Raw genomic sequence first — 14,496 nt, 5'->3', positions numbered from 1 at the left:
GATGGTTATCATAAACATGGCTGAGAGAAGTGTAGGACTGACAGCTCAATGTTCCATGTTAAAGATGCAATTGGCGTAACACAGGTGCAGGTAATGGAGGTGGTGAAGTTGCCTTCTTGATATAAGAGGATCACACATCAGTCCTTCCAGCGGATATTCATGATTGACCATCCAGTGAGGCCATTTCGCAAAACTTAGAAACAAGAAGGGGATGGTCACTCTGGTGCATATTTGGAATGAGCTTCCAGAAACAGTAGTTGAGCCGGGCATATTGGCAACATGTAAAGCCATCTAGATAAGTATAAGGATAGGAGACGTTTGGAGGGCTCGGGCTAAACGATTTTTATTAGACCAGTATGGAAGCTGTTTTCGACTCTCTGTATTCAGGTAAGGCTGTCAGAATTCCAGTCCTGGGGAAATGCCGCAGTGTCAGAACTGAGGAGACCTGCACAGCTGGGGTTTCTGCGATAATGGTGTACTGCTCTCTCGGAGATATGGCTCTGGGGCATTACCGCACTGTCAGAAGGAAATGGCTGAGGGAGAAATGCACCGTCCAATGGGCAGTACTGGTGGATCGCAGCGCTGTCGCTCAGACTTTCCTTCTGGGGACTGGGCCTGTTCTATAGACTTATTGTTGCCGGAAGCGCTCCTTTGTGTCCAGGGCTGATGATCAACTCAGACACAGTCAGATAAATAACAGAATATCGGAGTTTTTATCATAAGCTTCTCGTTCGTGCAATATTTGACTTCTACTTTCCTAATCGTTACCTTGCCGAACTCCGTGCACAGCTGGCGTTTCCCGGACCGGAAACACTGACGGATGTCTCCTCTCCCTCTGACTTCGCTCTGTCCTTCCTTCCCCACTGGCAACTGGCCACCAGTGCCTTCTGAAAACATGCGCCGTTCCCTAGCAGCAATTCTGGAACGCCGGGCGGTCGGCACCCAACATCAGTGGGCGGACTGCGTTCCCCGAGAGCGGCCGTCTCTGGGAGCGGGAACCCCTTTCCCAGGGACGGCTTACAGTTCCCAGTTGTCTGTTGGAGTGGGTATCGGGTGCGGGAACAACTTAACAAGACCAAAGTAGCATATCAGTAGGTGAAGTCAGCCAGGCAGACAAAGGTCGGGAGACATAAATACAGAGCCATACTAAACCGCAGAGACAAACTGAGCCACACAAAACATAACGTACACAGGCAGGGAAGCAAAGAGGGAGAGAAACAATTGCCTGTTTCTGTGGTTTCCCTGAAACTACTTCTGAATTTTACACCTTCTGTATGTGACAATGTCTTTCTCCCTTTGGACTGCACCTAATATTGAGACCACAGCGAGTCCCTGAGGCAGACACATAACCAAACAGAGAGAGAGAGGGAGAGAGAGAGAGAGAGATGGAGGGAGGGAGAAAGACAAATACAGAAAGAGAGACAGAGGGGGTACAGTGACAGACAGAGGCAGGCACACTGGGAGGAAGAGAGAGATACAGGAACTCCCTGAGGTTGGTGGGAGACACAAAGACAGGAAAAGAGAAAGTACAGCGCTCAGTGGGGAAAAGAAGAAACAAGCACACATATTCTGTGAATCTGAAATACAAGCAGAAAATGCTGGAAATACTGGAAATGCAGTCACAGAGAGAAAGAATTTGTCACAGACAGAGGCTGGGACACTCAGAGGCAGCTCGTCTGGAAAACAGAGAGACGCAGGCATGCATAGACACAGAGGGAGGACAACACAAAAAGAAGCTAAAATGCTCGGAGTCAGATGGATGAAATCTGGTAACACACAACGACTTACGCGCGAGCGCGCGCCCGCACACACACACACACACACACACACACACACACACAGCAAAACATATGGACAGATGATTGCACATACAAAAACAGAGAGACAACAATTCTCACAATCATAAGCTGGACCACGTGAAGACACATGAATGTAAACAGCTACAGAGCCAGGCAGAATCATAGGAAGAGGCAGGCACAGCTCCAAGGAGAGGCAACACTCACACATATAGAGTCAGGAAAACACATACGTAAAGACTGGTACAGGTTTGCAAACATCGAGCAGTAGAGGGATCCCATGCAACCTTGAATACAGATGAAGAGAAATTTGGAGGCAGGAACAATTACATAGGGATGTCACAAGGGGGTCGAGGGCAGAACGGTCACTGGGGAAAGCGGAGAGAGGAGTGGAGCAGTAACTTTGATCTCCCCAGCCCTGACCCCCTCATTTTCATCATAAACGTCCAGTACACTTTCATCCCCCATCAGGAAGGCCTCAGACCACTCTGCTTCTTTCTTGATAACAGACCCAACCAGTTCCTTTCCACTGCCATTCTCCTCCGTCTGGCAGAACTGGGACTCACCCTAAACAGCGTCTCTTTCGGCTCCTCCCACTTTTTCCAGACCAAAGGGGGATCCATGGGTCCCAGATATACCTGACATTTCGTTGGGTACGTGGAACAATCCATGTTCGAAACCTACACCATTAACTCTCCCCAAAATCTTTCTCCCGCACATTGATGACTGCATTGGTGCTGATACCTGTACACATGCAGAGCTAATCGATTTAATCAAATTCGCCACCAGCTCCATTCCACCCTCAAATTCACTTGGTCCATATCCTACGACTTTCTCTCCATTCTTGATAACTTTCTCTGGATACAGATTATCTGCCGACAAATTTTGAAAACCCACTGACTCCCACAGTAACCTTGTCTGCACCTCTTCCCACCACCCCCTCCCACCCCGATCTAACGGGGACAAGGTTTCCTTTGTCCTCAACTACCACCACAGGAGCCCCCGTATTATTCTCTGCAACTTCCACTATCTCCAATGGGATCCTAGCATCAGGCACATCTTCCCCTCCCCTCCCTACTCCGCTTTCAACAGAGATCTCTCTCTCCGCGAATTCCTTATCTAGTCGTCCCTGCCCATTGATTACACTCCCCCCGGCACTTATCACAGCAACCGTTCAAAGTGTTGCACTTGTCCCTACACCACCTCCCTCACCACTAGGCAAGGCCCCATGCTGTCCTTTCAGATGAGGCAGCTCTTCACATTTGAATCCATCGAGGTCATTTATTCAGCCCGGTGCTCCCGATGTGGTCTCTTCTACATCCGGGTGACCCAATACTAATTGGGGTCGCTTCGGCGAGCACCTTCGTCCGCCGGAACAGCGAGGATCTCCCGGCCACCATCCATTTTAATTCCACTTCCCATTCCCACAATGACATTACCGACCACGGCCTCCTCTACTGCCGAGTGGAGAATAAGCTCAGAACAGAGGAACAACATTTCATATTCCGTTGAAGTAGTCTCCAAACTGACCAAATCAAATCGATTTCTCTAGCTTACGATAACCACTCCCCTCTTCCACTTTTTAGGTTTTCCCTTACCCGTCGGCCTCTCTCCCGCTTCTCTTTCCACTCCCCCAATCTCAAGAACTGCCCATCACCCACACCTTCCTCCCTTTGGTTCCCCAACTCCTATCCTTTATTCCATGGCCTACTGTCCTCTACCATCAGATTCCATCTTGTTCAGCCACTAGAGACAGGAATGGCTCAGTTTTGACCAGCACGCATATCCCAAAGCGACCCACAGCCAATTAAGGAATATTTACTTGCATCCAAGAGAGAGGGCGCTGCCGCAGACAGTTGTGAAACCCTCCTGATAAGCAATGTGATTAAAGTTGTCTACCGATGTCTCCCATTTACACTTTTTGGAAAGAATGTGTTAAGTAGTTTATTATGTATTTTCAAGGCGGCCTGGCTTTCTGCACATCATTTCCTTTAACTATTTGTTTGGCCTGCATGCTTTCTTTCAGTCCCCTTGTACATTAACAATCCCAATCTGTCACTAAATGAATAATATACAATCTTCCTGTTTTTCCTCTGATCGTGGTACTTTCACACATTCCGATCATGCTCTGCCTGCCACATATCTATCCTATCACGCCGATTGCAAAAAGGAGAGACCAGCGAATGCAGATGCTATAATGTGGAGCAACAAACAATCTGCTGGATGATCTCAACGGATCGAGCAGCGTCTCTGGGAGGAAAGGAATCGGGTCGAAATCCTGCATCAGGATTGAGAACGGAGAGGCTAGATGGCCAGTATAAAGAGGAGAGGATGATTGGTGAACAAGAGTGGTGAGTCAGTAAGTGGTGAGTCAGTAAGTTGTGGATGAATACACCTGCCCTATCTCTTGAGGGGACCTTTCACTGAGTCTCACTGCTTCTGTATTTAAATGTGCCGTCACTGAGTGTGTGTGCTACTGGCTGTTACTCAAATATAAAAAGACAGGATACTGTTAATGGCAAGACCCGAAGCAGTGCTGATGAACAGAGGGAACTTGGGTCCAAGTTGATATCTCAGAGAAAGTGGCTGTACAGGTTGATAGGCTGGTAAAAAGATGCTTGTCTTAATTCCTCGAGGAATTCAGTTCATGAACCAGGACGTTCCGTATGTTGCAGCTTCATAAAACTCCAATTAGGCCGCGACGAGAGTTTTCCATGCAATTCTGATCGCTCCATTAGAGAAAGGATGTCAAAGCTAGAGATATGGTACAGAAGAGATATACCAGGCTGCTGCCTGGATTAGAGGGCATGTGTTACAAGGAGAGGTTGGACAGACTTGGGTTATTTCGTCTGGAGCGACGAGGATTGAGGGAAGAAATGTTCGGATATTATAAAATGATGAGAGGCAAAGATAGAGTAGACAGCCAGTATCATTTTTCTATCCCAGGTTTGAAATATCTCATACCAGAGGGCATGCATTTCAGCTGAGAGCCGGTAAGTTCAAGGAAATTGTGCGGGTCCAGTTGCTTTTTACACGTAGAGTGGTGGGTGCCTGGACTGCGCTCCCTGGGGTGTCGGAAAATGCGATAGGGGTGCTCAAGAAACTCTTAGGCACTTAAATGTGCGGAAAATTGAAAGAAATGGACATTTAGTAAAGAGAACGAATTAGGTTATTGGATTGGCATTGTATTACTAATGTAATTAGTTCAGCACAACATTGTGGGCTGAGGGGACTGACCCACCTGACATGGAAGGGAGCCCAATGATCCAAAAATCTGAAGCCCTCCCTGCTGCACCACATCCTTAGCCACGTGCTAAACTAGACAGGCTTCCTACTTCTTGCCCCACCAGCACTTGGCACGGGTAGCAATCTAGAGATCACCAACCTGGAGTTGCTGTCTTTTAACTTAGCACCTAAATCCCTTAACTAGTTCTTCAGGATCTCTTCACCCTTCCTGCCTCTGTTATTAGTACTGATGTGGACCATGACTTCTGGATGCTCTCCCTCCACCTTAAGAATGCTGAGGACTCGATCCGAACGTTTCAGACCTTGGAACCTGGTAGACAACGTACCACCAGGAGTTTCGTTATCGTCCACAGAATCTCCTATCTGTTTCCCTTACCAATGAATCGCCTATCACTACTAAATTCAGCTCTCCCATTCGCTTCCGAGCCATAGAGACGGAGTCAGTTCCAGGGACCTGGCTGCTGTGGCTTTCCTCTGGTTGGTGCAACCACCCCCCCCCCACCGAAATATATCTCAGATTATATGATTTTATTGAGGAGAACAGCCATAGTGTTGCTCCGCATTGACAGCCTATCCTCATTCCCTCTACTGACAATCATCCAGCTCCCTGCGTCCTACAACCCAGGTATGACTCCTTAATATTACAATGCCACCTTCCCTTTTAGCCTCACCTCACCCAATCACGCCTGTAACCTTTATACCCTGAACATTGAATTGGCAGCCCTGCCCTTCTTTCAACCGTGTCTGTAATGTAGCAACAACAGCATGTTTGAGTGTACTGATCAGCGCTCTGAATTCACCTGTTCAGCAACCAGACTCCTTGCATTGAAATAGATGTCATGTGATCTTCCCATCCTCTCCTGTGCCTTTTCACGCCTCCGTCTGCTTTGCACACTGGACAGAATTAGATTTATTTCTGTAATTGACTGCAGCCATTCCCCTCCCAGCTGTATACATGCTGTGTGTTCCATTCCACTGATGTTACTGTATACCCTCCCTACCGGCACTGGGGACAAACGGCAGTAGGAAGAGGTGTAACCCTTTCTGGTTCCGGTGACGACCGTCCAGCTTGTAGTTTCACCTTCCTTAGAAACAGCTCCAAAAATCGAGGAATCTTAAACACTCCCTCCTGCACCATCCCTTCAGCTACACATTAGTTTCTCTGTCTCTTGTTCCCAGACTAACGAGCACGTATCATAAGAAGTAACTCAAAGATTACAATTTCAGAGTGTCTGTTCTTGAATGTGAGACCATGCGCCCTAAATTCTGAATCATTCTGAAAATGTGGGCATCCACCGGCGGTAATCTGAGCACAAGCTTTTTGGTTAAATGTCCGGTAAGGGGAGTGGGTGCGACATTTGGACCTGGCATCAGCTCACAAATAAGTGCCATGTTTCGCTGGTTCTTTGCATTAGGTGGACACGAGTACCTGGTGGTCATCCGAGCTCGTTTATTGACGCTGAGTTGATATTATCGCATCACCGATCCACATATGGAGAGCCGTAATACGAGAAAAAAAGGAAGACAGATGCTGGAATCCAGATGAGAAAAACAACAAGATGCTGGGGGAACTCAACACGTCAGGCAGCATCCGTGGAGAAAAGAAGACGTCAATGATCCGGATCCTCTGTCAACAGATGAGAGGCATGGATTTCTTCTTAACAAAATAAACTTTATTCATAATAAAATAAACTATATACAATAATAAAACAGTTCAAACCTTTACGTTCGTGTACAGTTCCATTCTTAGTGTTACCTTTTTATATATAAAAAACACAGCACCGATGACACACTTGTGGCTCCCTGGGGTGATACCCCAATCCCATATTTACAATATTTGAGGGGCTTCCTCGTCTGACGCTGCCTCTCCCTCTGTTGTGGCAAAAGAACCCTAAACTTTCGTCCTTCCCCACCGAGCTCTTGCACTGGCTGCGCCCAGCTTCAGTGCGTCCGTCAGCACTTACTCCTGGAGCCTGGAATGTGCCAGTCGGCAGCTTTACCCTACGGACATCTCACAATGCTGGGAGACCAACAATTTTCGGGCAGACCAAAGGGCGTCTTTCACCGAGTTGATGTCCTTCCAGCGACAGTTGATGTCCGTCTCTGTGTGAGTCCCCGTGAACAGCCCGTAGATCAGATAATCCTCTGTTTCGCAGCTGCTGGGGATGAACCGTGAAAAGGACCCTTGCATCTTTCGCCACACCCTCCTCGTAAATCCACAGACCGCAAAGAGGTTGGCGATCGTCTCGTCCCCAGCACAGTCCTCCCGGGGGAAGCGCGCTCTGGGGGTGATGCCCCAACCATGCAGTAAGGATCTGACTGGGATGGCCCCTCTCACCGCCAGCCAAGCGAGATCTTGGTGGTTGTTGATGAGTTCTGGCGTTGAGGCATTCTGCCAGATGGTCTGGACAGTCTGCTCCGGGAACCAGCCCAGAGTGCCCATCGAGTCCTTCTCCTGCAGTGTCTGTAGGATGTTCCGTGCTGACCGCTTCCTGATGAACTTATGGTCCAAGAGATTGGTCCGGAAGAACTTTTCCACAAAGGAAAGGTAGTACAGCAACGTCCAGCTGACTGGCACGCCGTGTGGCCACGGGGCCAAGCCCATACTTCGCAACAGCAGGGACAGGTAGGACCTTGGTACGTTGTGACTCCTGCTGCCCACGTACTTGGGTTCCACGCACAGCGTGATGTAGCCACAGACGAAGACGGTCATCAGTAGGAGGGCGACATTGGGGACACCTTTACCTCATTGATCAGGGACTTCTGCATGGTGACCCGTCGGACCCGCTCCATCTTGGATCCTCAGATGAACCGGAAAACGGCACGGGTGATTTCCTAGCCGTAGGAGCGTGGGACGGGCCACACCTGCGTCAGGTACAACAGCCCTGAGAGCACCTCACAACTGATGACCAAGTTCTTCCCAGTTATTGAGAGGGAGCACTGTTCCCACTGTCCCAGTCTCTGCTTTACCTTCCCAATCCGCTCCCGCCAATTTTTGTTGCACGCCCCGGCTCCTCCGAACCAGAACCCCAGCACCTTCAGATAGTCAGGTCTGACGGTGAAGGGGTCGTCGGATCGGTCGGGCCAGTTGCCGAAGAGCATGGCCTAGTTCTTCGCGAGGTTAACTCTGGCCCCGGATGCCAACTCAAACTGGTCGTAGATGCTAATCAATCTGCGAACTGACCTTGGGTTCGAGCAGAAGACGGCGACATTGTCCATGTACAGGGCGAGTTTCACCTGGGTTTTCTCACTGCCTGGAAACATCACTCCTCTGATGTTATCGTCCTTCCTGATGGATCCGGAAAAGGGTTCTACAGCACACAAACAAGGCAGGGGAGGGAGGCCAGCCCTGCCTGACTCCAGACTTGATGGGGAAGCTGTATGTTTCCCACCCATTGATTTGGACTGCACTACGGATGTCTGTGTAGAGCAGTTGGATCTAATTCCTCATTCCCTCCCCAAATCTCATTTTGGAGAGCACGTCCAACATGTACGTGTGTGATATCCTGTCAAAGGCCTTCTCCTGCTCCAAGCTGACGAGGCAGCTGTGCACCCCTTTATCCTGCACGTAGGCGATGGTATCTCTCAGCAGCGCAAGACTGTCAAATATCTGCCTGCTAGGTACAGCATAGGTTTGGTCCGGGTGGATCACCTGTCCCAGAGGAGATTTGACCCTGTTGGCGATAGCCTTGGACAGGATCTTATAATCCACATTCAACAGTGAGATGGGTCTCGAATTTCTGATGTCCTCCTTCTCCCTCTTCTGCTTGTAGATGGGGGTAGTGGTGCCCTTCCTCATGGATTCTGACCTGCTGCCAGACAGAAGCATAGCATGATAGACAACAGGTATCCTTTTGTTCAGGGTTGAAATCTCTAATACCAGAAGGCATGCATTTAAGGTGAGAGTGGTAAGTTCAAGGGAGGTGCGTGGGACAAGATGTTTTACACAGAGACTGGTGGGTGTCTGCAATGCCCTTCCTGGAGTGGTAGTGGAGGAAAATGCAATGGGAGCGTTCAGGAAGCTCTCAGGCCTGTGAATGTGCGGGAAATGGAAGGATGGGGCATTGTGTCGGCAGCAGGGATCAGTGTAATTGGGCATTAGATTACTATATTGTTATTTCAGCACAACATCGCGGGCCGGAGGGACTACTCCTGTGCTGAACTGTTCTGTGTTCTGTGATTACGAGATGATTGGTGGGCTGAGGAGGGAGCTGAAGGTGACAGGAGGTGAGGGGGTGGAGTTGGATGAGAGTGGCAGATAGATGGAGGCAGATAAAATGAAAAAGAGAAAAAAACAAACAAACAGATGGGACAAGGTGGGGGCGGTGAGGGTTGCAGACAGCTGCTGGAGGGAGACAAGCAGACAAAGCGCGGCCAGAGCTAGGCTGTAAGAAGTAAAGGAGGTGAGAATGGGAACCATTGGGCGTCAGGCGTTGGAACAAGATAGGGGGAGGGACCTTTGTGTGACGTGGGTGGATGCAACACGGAGGGGTATGACATATGGTGAAGGTGGGTGAAGGTGGCAGGGGGTGTCTGGTAAAGGGGACAAAATGGAAGGTTTCAATACTGTTTTCCACTGTTTTTACCCTTTCGTATTGCAGCTACTGAGAATGAGCTGAGATACTGGGCATTGCTTGAAGCAAGCACCGGATTAGTGATGTTCGACAAACGGTGCCGCTGGGGACTAATTATCAAGTGGACGGCAACATATATAGTGAAAATAAAAGAATGACATTCAAGGGAAGACTTCGGAAATGCTCAGAACAGAAGAAAACATTTTTGGAGAGGGGAAAATTAAATAGTAAATATTCTGCTTGAAGCCTTTTCATCAGAAGTTCATTTCTTCCCCTCATTTCTAGGTTTAGTTTATTTTTTTTCTTGTGAATGCTGATTTTAGGATGCTGTGTATCTGTGCTGATGCTGCAGGTAAGTTTTTCATTCCCCCTGTGCACACGTGTACTTGTGTAGATGACAATAAACTCGACTTTGACTTTGAATTTGAATTTGACTTTGGTGTCCGACATGGAACTTACGGAAACTTTTTCCCAGGTCTGTGTGAGTAGAATGCGGATGCCGGGGAAATCTTGTGCCCGGACATGTACAGGCTGTAATGAAGAGTATTCAGTTCAGCTGCTGCCTGCTTAATTCTGACCTGAAATACGTGGGAAGTTGAGCAATACCAAGTTCAACAAGGTCATTGCTGTGCTGCCTTTGGAGAGGCCTACTTGCCCACCTGCCCAGCTCTCAAAGTGCGGCAGATGCTGAAAATATGGGAATGAGCAGAGAAATGTTGCAATAGTTTGCAGATGCGGTGTTATTTAATAGCAGTATAGACAGAAAGACTGAATGCTTTTTTTTCAGCTCTGCACTGATTCAGCAGAAGATCATCAGCCAGCTCTCACGTTTTATCCCAATATTGTTCACTCGAGGCCTCGCGCTCGATTTGTTAAATTGGCCCTTCGTGTAAGCCCCAGCTTCAAAGAACAACAAAACGCATCAGTGGACCCATGTTTAAACAGAGGGGGCCGCTCTCAGCCCAGCACCGCCCAGGAGTGGCTCACGGGAAGAGATAGAAAACTGGCGGTGTCACATTTACCTGAGTTTAAGGAGAGGGACCTCCTGATGTAGCAACACAAATACTCACTGAACAGTTGAATATCCATCCTGTGTACCTGACACGGAATTGTAGATGAGCGGCTGTGTTGGCTCCTGGACTTAGCTGAACCACACAAGCCTGATTTGTGGACAAAAATCTGCCTCCTGCGCCGGTTTGCCAGGTGATCACCTCACACAATAAAGAGGCGTCTTGCCCGAGGGTTACTTCACGGTCCCTTCCCGTGTGGGTCAACAATAAGGCAGAAAAAGCTCGTAGATCACACACATAACATTTCTGCTCCAGCCACCTGATCCAGACACTGACAAACTCGGTACAAGACGATGAGGGCGCTACTGATAATGAATGGAATCCTGCTGATGGCTGCACAAATCACTGTTCAACAGGGGCTGCCAGTTGGTGCGCGTCTGTATGTTTCTCTGATCTCTGGGTGGCTGAAAGATTGATTCATAAACTAAAGCACTACTGTAAGATACCTTAAGTCAAGGATGTTCTTAATGTACAGGAAAGAGGAGAGTCATGCTCTCTGTGAGGTTACGGTCCTGAAGGAAGCCGTTCTCCCCATGGTCGGGTCTCTACATTGTGGTCCCGCTGCTCCGATTCCGCTGTTGTACCCTGGCGCACTGATTTCCATTGTCCCGAATTGGAATATAATCCATTACCATACAGCCTGTAGCCTGGGTGTGCCTGAATTTGGAGGCGGGGTGTGGTGGTGGCTGCAGGTGCAGTTGCTCGAGAGAGAGAGCAGTCGGAGGAGGATGCAGGCATAAAAGGAGACGGGGAGAGAGGGAGGGAAAGGATCACGTAGTGGGAGTGGGAGGGTGAATGTGAGTGGCAGGAGATGCGAATGGCCGAAACGCAATTCTATATCACTTATTGTCGACTCCTCCCCGTGTTTCCATCCGTCCATCCGTCTGTCCCCCTCTCTCACACACACCGTTCCCCACTACACCCCGTGCTTCCTCGTGAAAACGCTTTCCCACTTCCCCAGCTTCATTCGTTCTCTACTCTTCTGCACACAGTGACAAATACGCTCACACGTTCATTCCTTGTCGTCCCAGGTGATTCTCCCTTCGATTGCTTTTGTTCTTCCCACACCTCCTTCCCCTCTCCCTCCGCTCGTTCTCTTCCCACATTCTCCCGATTCTCTCTCGCAATCACACGCTGAAATTGCTCAATCTTATTCTACATACCCCTTCACTTACCTCCCTTCTCACTCACTCCTGCCCACAGACAGACTTCCCCTTCCCCCTCCCGCAACCCTGATTTCCCTCTTCCTACTCTGTCTCTTTCTCTCCCCAGTCCCCGCTGCTCCCACTTCCCCGCAGACATTCCATCACCTCCACCATTGCCCGAGATCTCCCACCCTCGATCATCCCCAACACTATTTCCTTACTCTACGTCGCTTGTAGTATTCTTCTTATTCGCCCTCTGCCTCTATCCCTGCGCCCACTCTCTCCAACCGTCCTCACCACTGATGTTACATTCATTCTCCGAATTTAACAATTCCCTATCCAATCTCTGCGCCTTTCCGACTCCCCCTTCCTTTCTTTATCTTCTCTCAACACTCCACTTTCCTGTTGTGCCTCCCTTCACCTCTGAAATTCCCCTCCCTCTTTGCCCACTGCCTGTCTCATTATCACCATTCTCTGCCGCTCTCTCCCTCTTTCTCTCTCTCTCTCTCTCTCTCTCTTTCTCTCTCTCTGTACAAATACACGGGGCCTTTTGGACATCAACATTTCCTTATCACCGTTTTTGTCCGGAAATCTTCGATGTCAGCTTACCTGCACCGTACTCCATCTGCCATGTTTTTGCCGCTGTCTCTGTACGCCAGAAGCTCATCATTCCAGTCACTCATATTCCCACTCTGTTCCGTGTCCCTGATCTGAAATATCAAGGACGGGGGCTCCTTTCTGTGGCACATCTATGCACCTGCCTTTCTGAACACAAGCAGCACATCTTATCTCGGGGTAGGGAAACGGCCATGAAGCTCAGAATTGTTCAGGTTCGTCCCTGGTCCACAGTCAGTCCCAATAACACTGTCTGACCCTGATTTATGCTTTGACCCTGAATTCCGATCTGTGCCGGACGGTCTATAGATACACGTGTGTTTCGGTACTTCGTGCAGTCGGTTGGATTCATCCCGCCACGGGGAAATTTGCCAACTCGGAGTTTGGCATGCAACCACAAGGTCAGGGGTGGATCCGTCGATTTGTCCGGTCCGCTGTTGAGATCCAGTGGTGGATTCCGTCGAGCTCGAACTGGACAAAGGATCCGTTGTCCTGTATTATTCCTTCATACAGGGCCAAATCTCTGCGTGATTGGTCAGCTCTTCTAACCCTTGACCCCTGTAGTCCCGCTACCTGAATCATGGGTTGCATTCAGAAATAAACACACTGCAGTTAGCGCCGCGTCACATCGGTGGCTTGATTTTCTCTTGGATCTATGAGCTCGGGGACAAGGCGCTTGTGGTTGGAACATCACCGGTGATACTTCAACGGGAAAACCAAGCATCCTTCAACAAAACAACTCACAGCTACCACACACACACAGCAAATGGTTTATTGGGGGTCGAGGGAGAGGGCGAATCAACTAGGGAAAGATTCAGATTCGGCCGAAGGCAGGAGAAGGGAATGACAATAACGAAATGGGAGAGGGTAAAGGGACTGAGCGAGAGATTCGGTTGTATCTCAGTTTCTGTGCCCGTGACCTCCTTTCGATGTCGTTGTAACAAGGTGCGACGGAAAGATCTGGGCGATCGGGCAGACGGGGCGTGAAGGAATTCTGGTTTGAAGTTTCATGATGTGTGGCAGTCCAAAGGGGGAATAGTGTCAGGGAAGAAGTGGTCCAGCTGAAGAGCGCACGGATCTGTCAGTGATGTACAGAATGTACGATGTTCAGTGGTTCACGTGGAAGTGTACATTCAAAGAGTTCTTACGATCGGTGGTGGGGAACAGATTCAAGGTTGGGGAAATATTTCAGCGAGTGGGTACGAAGAGGAAAGCGTACGTCGTGGATAAGGAAAGGGTGAAATAAATGGGATTGTATCCGAGGAGAGGAGTTCTCTAAAAAAAATGGCGGTGTAGAAAGATTTCAGTGTGGTATTTGGTTGAAGCGCAGAATGAGTCAGTGGATGTGGAATAAATCCAGAGTTCATGAGCCAGTGGAATGTTGTCCGGGGTTTCCCATAATGCACCGCGTCAGAGAAAATGCTTCATAGATGAAGAGAGGGGCCGCCAGAGAAACAAAGAACTGCAGATGCAGGAATCTCGATGATAAACACGATGATGCATGGAGGAACTCAGCAGGCCAGGCAGCATCCGAGAGAATCCTATCCCTCCTATATATTGGGCTACTCCTTTCCCTATCTTCAGTCCTGAATAAGGCTCCTGTCCTGAAATCTTGACCGCCTGCTTTTCTCCACGGAAGCTGCTTGGCCTGCTGAGTCCCTCTGGCATCATCGTGTCAAGAGTGAGGCCGCGCTGTCCTGGAGGAGGCGGAGCAAAAGAGGGACTCCGCTGTGGCGTCCCATCCAGGTATGGAGCTCAGGCGTCAGCGCTGCACCTCCTCTCTCTGAACCGAAATTAGTCGGGTGGGGCTTTCAATAGTTGCCGCAGGATGCGTGGTAAATGTCCCCACCTGCCGTCCAATACCCCGCAATTAACCTCAGCAATAAAATCTTCCGCATTCAACCCCATTTGCATAAACTGAATTTCTGTGCAGAAATTACATTCCGAGGTGTAACGTGCAGAGGACGCGAATCTGAGTTGGATTGTGGTTTGTGAGGAGGATGCAAAGAGACTGAAAGGCAATGTATTCATTGGGTCAGTGGACACAGAC

The sequence above is a fragment of the Pristis pectinata genome, chromosome 29, assembly GCF_009764475.1.
Source record: "Pristis pectinata isolate sPriPec2 chromosome 29, sPriPec2.1.pri, whole genome shotgun sequence".
In the NCBI taxonomy this organism is placed as follows: Eukaryota; Metazoa; Chordata; class Chondrichthyes; order Rhinopristiformes; family Pristidae; genus Pristis; species Pristis pectinata.
The sequence above is the reverse complement of the archived record's forward strand: the minus strand, read 5'-3'. Positions refer to the sequence as shown.